The following is a 10,069-nucleotide window of genomic DNA, read 5'->3' on the forward strand; positions in this document are numbered from 1 at the left end:
GCTTTCCCTTGGAACAAATTAAAAACATAGTTGATAAGTGGCAAAGTTGGTGCATGGGAGTGAAGGACACGTTAGCTCATTATGCCTACACAGGGGGATGTCACACTGGTCTGACCAGTTCCAAGGACAGTTGGGCTGCCATAGAAAGGGATGCAGAGCTGCTCTTCAGGAGCTCCATGGATTAGACCTATACTGCTGTTGAAGGAATTGGGGCTCTCAAATAAAAGAAGTCCCTTGCCTTAGAATCATAGAATCCCAGGGCTGGAAGAGACCTCAGGAGTCATCGAGTGCAGCCCCCTGCCCAAAAGCAGGACCAATCCCAACTCAATCATCCCAACCAGGTCTGTGTCAAACCAGGACTTAAAAACCTCTAGGGATGGAGATTCCACCATCTCCCTAGTTAGCCCATTCCAGTGCTTCCCCATTCTCTTAGGGAAAGAGTTTTTCCTAATATCCAACCTACACCTCCCCCACTGCACCTTGAGACCATCACTCCTCGTTCTGCCATCGTCACCACTGTGAACAGCCTCTCTCCATCCTCTTTGGAACCTCCCTTCAGATAGTTAAAGGCTGCTATCAAATCCCCCGTCATTCTTCTGCAGACTAAACAAGCCCAACTCCCTCAGCCTCTCCTAAGTCATGTGCTCCAGCCTCCTAATAATTTTTGTTGCCCTCCACTGGACCCTCTCCAATGCGTCCACATCCTTCCTCTAGTGGGGGGCCCAGAACTGGACACAATACTCCAGACGTGGCCTCACCACATCCCAATAAAGGGGAATAATCACTTCCCTAGATCTGCTGGCAATGTTCCTCCTAATGCACCCTAATATGCCATTAGCCTTCTTGGCTACAAGGGCACACTGTTGACTCATATCCAGCTTCTCATCCACTGTAACCCCCAGGTCCTTTTCTGCAGAACTGCTACTTAGCCAGTCGGTCCCAGCCTATAACAATTCTTGGGATTCTTCCATTCAAGTGCAGGACTCTGCACCTGTCCTTGTTGAACCTCATCAGATTTCTTTTGGCCCAGTCCTCCAATATGTCTTGGACACTCTGCACCATATACCCTACCGTCCAATGAATCTACCTTTCCCCCTAGCTTAGTGACATAGGCAAACTTGCTGAGGGTGCAATCCATCCCCTCATCCAGTCATTAATAAAGATGTTGAACAAAACCGACCGTAGAACCGGTCTTTGAGGTACTCTGCTTGAAACTGACCGCCAGTCCGACATCGAGCTGTTGATCACTACCCATTGAGCCCAACAGTCTAGCCCGATTTCTATCCATCTTACAATCCATTAATCCAATCCATACTTCCTTAACTTGCTGGCAAGAATAAGTCCAGGTATATCACATCCACTGAATTCCCCATGTCCACAGAGCCAGTTACCTCGTCATAGAAAGCAATCAGGTTGGTCAAGCATGACTTGCCCTTGGTGAATCCATGCTGACTGCTCCTGATCCCTTTCCTTATTCTAAGTGCTTCAAAATGGATTCCTTGAGGATCCCCTCCATGATTTTTCCGGGGAGTGAGGTGAGGCTGACCGGTCTGTAGTTCTGTGGATTGTCCTAAGGAACATCTTGGTACCATTTACCTCCCACAAATAAAGTACATACCGACCTATGTTCAGGACCAGGTCAAAGTTGACAGCATAACAGATAGTAAGTTGACAGTATGAAGACTAGGAAGTAAGCCCCCTTCTGCAAGGTAAGGGACGGTAACCAGGTAGCAGGGGGTAGCAACCTGATACATCAGGAATGTATAAAAGTTCACCTCAAATGGTGTTCACCAGCTGACTGTGTGGGGGCACTGGATGGTGCTCAGTGGGTGTTAGGACATTGCCACGGCTTCCATAAAGTGTAGCGGCGCAGCGCTGAGTCTGTTCGCTGGCAACTATTATTGCATGTTGTTACGCAAAAAATCTGCTTGGGCGATTTCGAATCTTATCTGGTTTGTGGTCTCTGGGGACTCTGGGCACGGAGACCACATCCAGCGATAGTGACTCAGCTCTGCAACTTTAGCGAAGAGCCAGGTGGCTTGTACCTCATGCAGTAGAGAAGGCTCCAGACTTACAAACCAGGTAACAGAACTTTTGCGTTCTCCTCCAGCAGCAGGCGCTCCGACACAGCTGGACTGAGTACAACACCTGCAAATAACCCAGTTAGTTAATGCAAGCATAAAGAGAGGCAGCCTGGCCAGATGCAACCATTCATTAACTTCCAGGCCAGAGAGGGCCATTGTGATCTTCAGTCTAGCCTGGCATCCTATGAGGTGCACACAGGCCCTTCTCTTCCACTTGTTTAAACAGAGGCACCCTGGGGCACCTTAAAGACTAACACGTGTATTTGGGCATCCGCTTCCAGGGGTAAAAAACACTTGGACCTGCTTTTCCTCCGCAACAGCTGATGCCCAAATAAATCTTCAAGGTGCCACAGGACTCCTTGTTAGTAATGACTGTTTGGGTTGCCCCTCTAAGGCTATGTCTACACTGCAGGCTTTTTGCACAAGAACAGCTGTTCTTGCGCAAAAACTTGCAGAGTGTCTACACTGCGTGCGTGTTTTTGCACAAGTATTACAGTACAGCATCAGCAAACAGGGCTTCTTCCGGAAGAGTTATTCCTCTCCCCACGAGGAATAAGCCCTCTTGCACAAGAGCTCTTCCAGAAGGTGGCAGTGTAGACAGGCAACATGAATTTCTTGCGCAAAAAACCCCTACGGCTAAAATGGCCATCAGAGCTTTCTTGTGCAAGAGAGTGTCGACACTGCCATGGATGCTCTTGTGCAAAAGCACATCTCTTCTGCAAAAGCACATGGCAGTGTGGACGCGCTCGTATGGAAGACCTTTTGCACAAGAACTCTTCTGCAAAACAGTTCTTGTGCAAGAAGCCTGCAGTGTAGACAGAGCCCACGAGTTTCAGAGGGGTAGCTGAGTGAGTCTGTAACAGGAAAAACTTAAAACACAACATATAGTCACCTTAAAGATTAACAAACCGTGTCAATGGGATCATGAGCTTTCCTGGGCATAGCCCACTTCTTCAGACGACTGGAGTGTTGTATGTCCAGAACCAAAATGAACAGGGGAGGAAAAAATGGGAGGGGCGAAAAAAGGAGGCAGGGGGTATGTAAATATCACAGGGAAAACCCAGCTGGTATGTAACAGGCACCACTGATAAGAGTTGTTGGGAATTTCCCAGGAACCGATCGGGGTTTCTTAGGAACAAGTTTAAAAAGGGGTGAGAATCGGGGTGAACTGGGTGGATGCCTGGGTGAGGGTTGGGTCGAACAACGCAGGGAGGGAAAAGCAGGAGCGTGGGGCGTGAGGGCAGGTGAGCGCTGCGGTGAAAGCCACGTGCGCAGGCCGGGCCGGGCCCCTCTCTCCTCCAGCTGACTTGCAACTTCCACTGCCGGCCCAAGTGGCCCTCGAAGGGCGGAGCTTCCGCTTTCCTGCGCCCGCCCCAATGGGAAGCGAGGGCTAATGTTGCTGGTGTTTCAACATTCGGAGCCGGCTGGCACAGCTGCTGCCGCGGGCCCGGGAGCTGCGAGCAGGCAGGAGGCGGAGGTGAGGGGCGGGGGGCGGTGACTCCTGGCCCCCCAGCGCAGGGGGGTCCAGGTCCGGGTCCGTCCGGGGTTACCAGGCCGCGCACTCCCCTCGCTCTTGGAGGTGACGCTGGTGCCAGTGTCTGCTTCAATGCGACCCTACAAAGCAAGCCCCAATCGGCCGAGTCGCTGCTTGTTTCACCTCGTGTCCCCCTGCGCTGCAGAAATCCCGCCTCTGCTGGGCCAGCCCCGAGACACGGGGTTGCCCCTGGATTGTAAGCAAGCTGCCCCCTTCTCCCCCATGCTCCCGTTCCCTGAGTATCAGTCCTGCCCCCGCAGCCTGCACAAATCTTCATCCTTTAGGACCAAATAGGAAGGGGAGGGGGCGAGGGATTATTTTCTTTATTCCCACCCCCCCCAGCGGAAGGAGCTGTTCTCTGTGTCTGTGTTTACAAACCAAGGAACGTGTTTCTCCCTGCTTTGGGTTGGGGTTTTTTTTTGCCTGTTTCTTGACAAGATTGATTGAAATGTTGGTCTGACTAGAGTAGTCCCCAAGTTTAGCGCCCTGCCCTGAAGCAGGACGAAGTCAACCAAGACCTACGGGTTTGTCTAACCCTGTCTAATTCTTTCTTCCCACCCATGCTTCCCCAGAAGGGATCAGACAGGCTGTACACAGCGGGTGTTTAAGTCTCAGCTTGACAAAGCCCTGGCCGGGTTGATTTAGTTGGGATTGGTCCTGCCTAGAGCAGGGGGCTGGATTTGATGACCTTCTGAGGTCTCTTACAGCTCTATGATTCTATGATTCCCTCCCCTTTCCTTCGCCATCATTAATATCCTTTTGCAGTGAGTTCCAGAGGTTGATTATACACTTCAAAATACGTCCGTTTTAACTAGAGCTGGAAGGAAGTTTTCAGAGGGGGTGTTTTTCCATTGGAAAACACTGATTTTAGTGACCTTTTGTTTGGAAGGGGAAAACTCCACCATTTCAGAACATTAAAATGTAGTTTTCCATTCCTGAAATGACTCTTTGTTTGGTCTCTTTAAAGTTTATCTTCCGTAATCCACCGTAATACATTTAAAAATAGTTAAAATCTAAACAAAATGTGAATTTATTTGCAGAACTGTGTGTGATCAGGAAAAAAAAGTCAAAATCCTGGAATTTCTAGTCCCAGTTCAACCCTACTTTTAGCCACCTTGGTGCCAGGGATGTAAAATCTCATTTAATTAGCTAAAACCAGTTAAACAATATGTTGAACCAGTTAACCGATTAAATGGGACACGTAGAACGTGTTAAAGATGGACTTGGAGCAGCCCCAACACCTACCCCCGTGGCACACTGCTGTGACTGCTGAGCAACCCTACCCGTGGTGTGCCAGAGTGCCCTGTGCCTATGGCTGGTGGAGGGCTGCTCCAGCCCCCACTGGTTAACCATAACCGGCTTACTGGTTAACCATTCACTTCCGAACTTGGTGTCCCCACTGCTAACATTAGGACAGTGGTCCCCAACACGGTGCCCGCATTTGTATGCGCCCGCCAATTGCTCAGGGCTGGCCTGGGCCCAGGCACGTGGTGCATGTGCGGTGCCGGAGCTGGCCCCGGGCGCATGGTGCACGGTGAGCGCCGGCCCCGGGGGCGCCGCAGATTGGCTGCCCGCGCTATGGCCACGTGGCGCATGGGGGGAGCGCAGGCTCCGGGCGTGCGGCACTTGCAGGGTGCGCCAGCCCTGGGCGCACAGCGCTTGGAGAGCGCCGGCCCCGGGCGCGCGGTGCTTGGGGGGGGGAGAGTGCCAGCGCTAGTGCCGGCCCCGGGCGCGCGGCGCTTGGTGGGAGGCCCGGCCCTGGGCATGCGGTACTTGTGGGGGGGGGGGGCGGCCCTGGGAATGTGTCTATGGGGGGGCCCCGCCCCCGGGTGCGCAATGGGGGGCTCCGCTCCAGGGCGCCCTGCGGGCAAACAGCCACACCCCTTGGCGCCCGGCAACCTCAAATGGTTGGGGACCACTGCATTAGGAGAAGCCATTGGCTGCCTCCCCTGCCCCGCCCCATTCCTTCTTTTACATTCCCCTGCTCCCATGGGGGTCATGCTGCCCCCCTTTGAGAGCTGATGCTGAAAAGTGCTGGGAAAGCTCGGGGCGATTATCTGCCTGACCCCGGTGAATAGGAGCTGGCAAAGGCCCTGAAGTGTGACAGACCCTGGAGCTGTGACCGGCCCTTTCACCCAGCAGGATGTGCCGAATGCCCCAGAGGACCAAGGGATGGTGGGCGTGGCACTTCAAGCACACCTTGATTTTCTTCTGTCAGGGCTGGGGCATCGGACCGTCCAGGCTGGGTTCCTGTGATTTCCCGCGCGTGCTGGGCGGATGGTTTCCTGTCCAGTGCAGATTGCTGCTGGTGCGGGACCTCTGCATATAAATGCTGGGTAAGTCCTGGTGGGTTTTTAATGGGCAGTGTCATGTGGTTTGGTAACTCAGGGTGCCCCTGTATAAAACTATGGTACGCCCACATCTTGAATACTGTGTACAGCTGTGGTCTCCTCACCTCAAAAAAGATATTTTGGCCTTGGAAAGGGTTCAGAAAAGGGCAACTAACATGATTAGGGGTTTGAAACGGGTCCCATATGAGGAGAGGTTAAAGCGATGGGACTTTTCAGTTTAGAAAAGAGGAGATTGAGGGGGGATATGATAGAGGTCTATAAAAACATGAGTGGTGTGGAGAGGGTGAATAAAGAAAAGTGATTTATTAGTTCCCATAATAGAAGAACTAGAGGACACCAAATGAAGTTAACGGGTAGCAGGTTTAAAACTAATAAAAGAAAGTTCTTCTTCACACAGGGTGTAGTCAACCTGTGGAACTCCTTGCCAGAGGAGACTGTGAAGGCTAGGACTATAACAGGATTTAAAGAGAAGCTAGATAATTTCACGGAGGTTAGGTCCATAAAAGGCCATTAGCCAGGAGATAGAAATAGTGTCCCTGGCCTCTGTTTGTGGAAGGCTGGAGAAGGATGGCAGGAGACAAATCGCTTGATCATTGTCTTTGGTCAACCCTCTTTGGGGCACCTGGTGCTGGCCACTGTCAGCAGACAGGCTACCCAGTACTGCCGTTCTTATGTTAGGGTTCTTGGTTGGGGCACAGGGCAGAGCCCATCGGTTCAGAGCTGCTAAGAGCAGAGTTATTTGCACTTACGTCCCAGCCAGACTCCCTCGTATCCCCTAACGCAGGGCTGGGGGGATCCTTTTTTGGGTCGGGGGCCACAGAGAAATCCGTCGGGCCTTGTAGGAGTTGGGCGGCAGGAGTGGAGCTTAGTGCCTACGGGGCCAAGGGAAACAGAGAGGGCACCATGTCCACAGGGCCGGGGTGCCATTTTCCCTAGGGCCTCCGGGGGGGTGTGGGGGGGGAGTGTGTCTATGGTCTAGGAGCCAGGGCCCACCAAAGATGAATCCGACCCAGGCTCTGGTACATCTCTGCAGCGCTGCCGGCCGGTTCCCCCACCTCTTGGTCCTCAACCCAACTAGACCCGCTTCCCGACGGCTGGTTGCCCCCCGGTGTAGCCAGACATAAAGCCCCATTTTAACATCCATCTTTGTCTGCTTAAAACCATGCAGGGCACATAAGAGCTGGAAAACAGCATATTCTTTGAAAACCTTGGAGCAGGAGGTTTAGATATGCTGGCTCAGTGACAGTGACCAACTGTAAGCAGAGATAAGAGGGTGGTCGAACTAATTGTTGACCAAGAGGCTGTACATCGTGCCCTTGACTGAAACCCATATTGATACGAACACATACCCGTCCACGGGAGAAGGAATCTCCCGCCCAACAAGAACATCCGGCAGTCCTAATTTAGTTATCTTCCTCTCTTACAAGTGTAAATTAACTTGTAACCTGCTTGTAAGAACTGGCACCACAAAATGGACCAGTAAAATTTGGCCTCTGAAGATAAGAAAGAGAATACGGGCCCCCAGGGGTATAAAAGATGAGCCCAGCAGCACATTTGCTTTGTGTGTCAATCTACCATCTATCTGCTAGTCGGGTTTGGTGTTTGACCTCCCGAGGTTCCAGAGGGGACGCCCACCTCGTATTCGTCTTTCCGAGGAATTGAGAGACCGGCCCTGGCCTGACACGCTGGAGTCGAGAGGCACAGAAGGGGGTAAAAATTGTACCTGGATGTGGTCCTTTGTTTAAGTATATATACATAGTGTTAGAGCTCTTTAAAGATTAAGCTGTCACTTGGTACCATTATTTTCTATTTTCTATCTTTACCTTTTTCCTGTAACCATTTTAAGATCTATATTTTGTTAATAATTAAGAAATAGAGCAATAGCCATTGTAACCATATGATTTATAAGTTCCTTTAATAAACCTGTAACTGTTTAAGTTTTTAACCTGACTCCTTCAGTTGCTGTAATAGAACCAAGCACAATTTAAAAGAACTTCAGCCAGTCATAAAAGGACAGACATAGGGAGAGCTTAGGCGTTTGGATCTGTGTCACTCCCAGGTGACAAGATCCGTTGGGGCACCTTTCCAGCCTTTCCCAGGCTGCCCGCTGCGAAGGAACTTTTGTGTTCTAGCAGTTAAAATCTAAAGTGTAATAAGCTCTTCCTACACACTAGGGCGTCTGTTAGCCTGTTTGGCTACCCTCTGCGACAGGACCTTGGTCCTAGCAGTAAAGTCACAGACGTTAAACACTTGAGGCTCCTTTCAGCCTTCTGGGCTGCCCGCTGCGACGAGACTTCGTGTCTTAGCAGTTAAAGACTTAGGAGACATACCCACACACACTGCCCTGACCGTCGGCTGACACCCGGCCAGCCCCGCTCCCTCCAGCCCCCTCCCAGCCAGCCCTGCTTCCCGGCGGCCGGTTCCCCCCCACCCCCTCTCTTCCAGCCAGTCCCGCCCCCCCCCCCCGGCCCCTGCTGTTCGGTATTTTTTTTAAACCATCTGGTAACCCTAGCAGGTGGGGGTGAAAAGTGCATGGAAATGCCTGCACAGGCGCGTCTGGGAATGAGATGCTGCTCTAACATCTCCGCCTCTGTTCACTTCCAGCCCCTGCCTCGTGGCGCTGGCCCCCCCGTGGCCTGGGAGGGCTCCCCAGGCGCACCATGGCCCGGCATAGCAAGCTGCAGAAGCACGTCCTGAGCCTATACAGGCAGTTCCTGCGCACCGGCCGGGAGAAGCCGGGATTCCTGCCTCGCATCCAGGCTGAGTTCCGGAAGAACGCCAGCATCCCCCGGGCCGACGTGATGCACATCGAGTATCTGCTCCGCCGTGGCCAGAGGCAGCTGGCGCAGCTCCGAGACGCGAACACCAAACAGATGGGCACCTTTGTCCAAGCCAAACCGGAGGAGCAGTGACCCCTGCTGGTTGGCGCAAGCGTCTGTCTTGTACTGGGACGGTTGGGGGTGAATTCACAGATCAGCCTTCCTGGTTCTCACATCCCTGTGCACCCCTCGTGTCCAAACACAGGTGCCTGGCTTGGCATTTGCTGAGCTAAGGTGTCTTTATTGGCAGCCAAGCTTTTAAACAGTTCAGGTGTGGATGGGTGATCTGGAGGAGATGCTCTTGTTTCCAGGACCTGGTACACAATTCATTCTACCCCTGCTGGCTCCTCTCTTCGGGTATGTCTACACTACAGCGCTAGTTCGAACTAAGCTAATTCGAACTAACGCGTCTAGAACTAAAAACTAGTTTTGCTAATTCGAACTAGCAAGTCCACATTGAGTGGACTCTGAACAGGGCTTAAGGATGGCCGGAAGCAGTGCCAGCAGGGCATCAGAGGAGGACTTAGAGCGTGGAGATGCAGTCTCAGGCTAGCCGAGGGCTGCGCTTAAAGGGTCCCGACCCCCACCCCGGACAGACAGTTCTAAGGGGTGCCCCACTTGAAAACCAGTCCTGGCTTGGAGTGCCCACACTGGGCACATCACACCACTCAGCCATCAGCCCGGCTGCACTTGCCGCAGGCTGCCATCTGGGGAGAGGGGGTAATCGGGGGGCTGCAGGAGAGCTTCCACCCCCAGAAGCCTGCAGAGCCAGCCCAGTCCTCCCCATCGGGGGCTCGTACCCCATTCCTCCCTCACCTCCTTCCACTTACCCTTCCCTAGCCCCCCTTCTTATTGATGTACAAAATAAAGATAACGTTTCTTCCAACATTGACTCTGTCTTTATTGAACAAAACTGGGGGAGACTGGGAAAAGGAGGTGGGAGAGGGGAAGAGAAAGGCTGGGAGAGGGGAGGGCAACTAACATGATCAGGGGTTGGGAACAGGTCCCAGATGAAGAGAGGCTACAGAGACTGGGACTGTTCAGCTTAGAAAAGAGGAGCCGGAGGGGAGACAGGATAGAGGTCTCTAAAAGCAGGGGTTGGGTGGAGAGGGTGCATTCAGAAAAGTTCTTCATGAGTTCCCATAAAGAAGGACTAGAGGACACCAAAGGAAAGGAATGGGTAGCAGGCTTGAAACTAGTAAGAGAAAGTTGTTCTTCCTAACAAAGCAAATAGTTAACCGGTGGAACTCCTTGCTGCAGGAGGCTGTGAAGGCTACAACT

General features: G+C 52.3%; 1 long non-coding RNA gene across 1 annotated transcript; it reads left to right on the forward strand.

Annotated features, from left to right (window-relative positions):
- The first annotated feature begins 3,483 nt into the window (after positions 1-3,483).
- Positions 3,484-9,816, forward strand: LOC142823416 (uncharacterized). Its single transcript, XR_012898630.1, has 3 exons — positions 3,484-3,561; positions 5,837-5,954; positions 8,574-9,816. It is a non-coding gene; the product is annotated as an uncharacterized LOC142823416 (long non-coding RNA).
- The last annotated feature ends 253 nt before the right edge of the window (positions 9,817-10,069 follow it).

This window comes from Pelodiscus sinensis, chromosome 33, assembly GCF_049634645.1.
Source record: "Pelodiscus sinensis isolate JC-2024 chromosome 33, ASM4963464v1, whole genome shotgun sequence".
Lineage (NCBI taxonomy): Eukaryota > Metazoa > Chordata > Testudines > Trionychidae > Pelodiscus > Pelodiscus sinensis.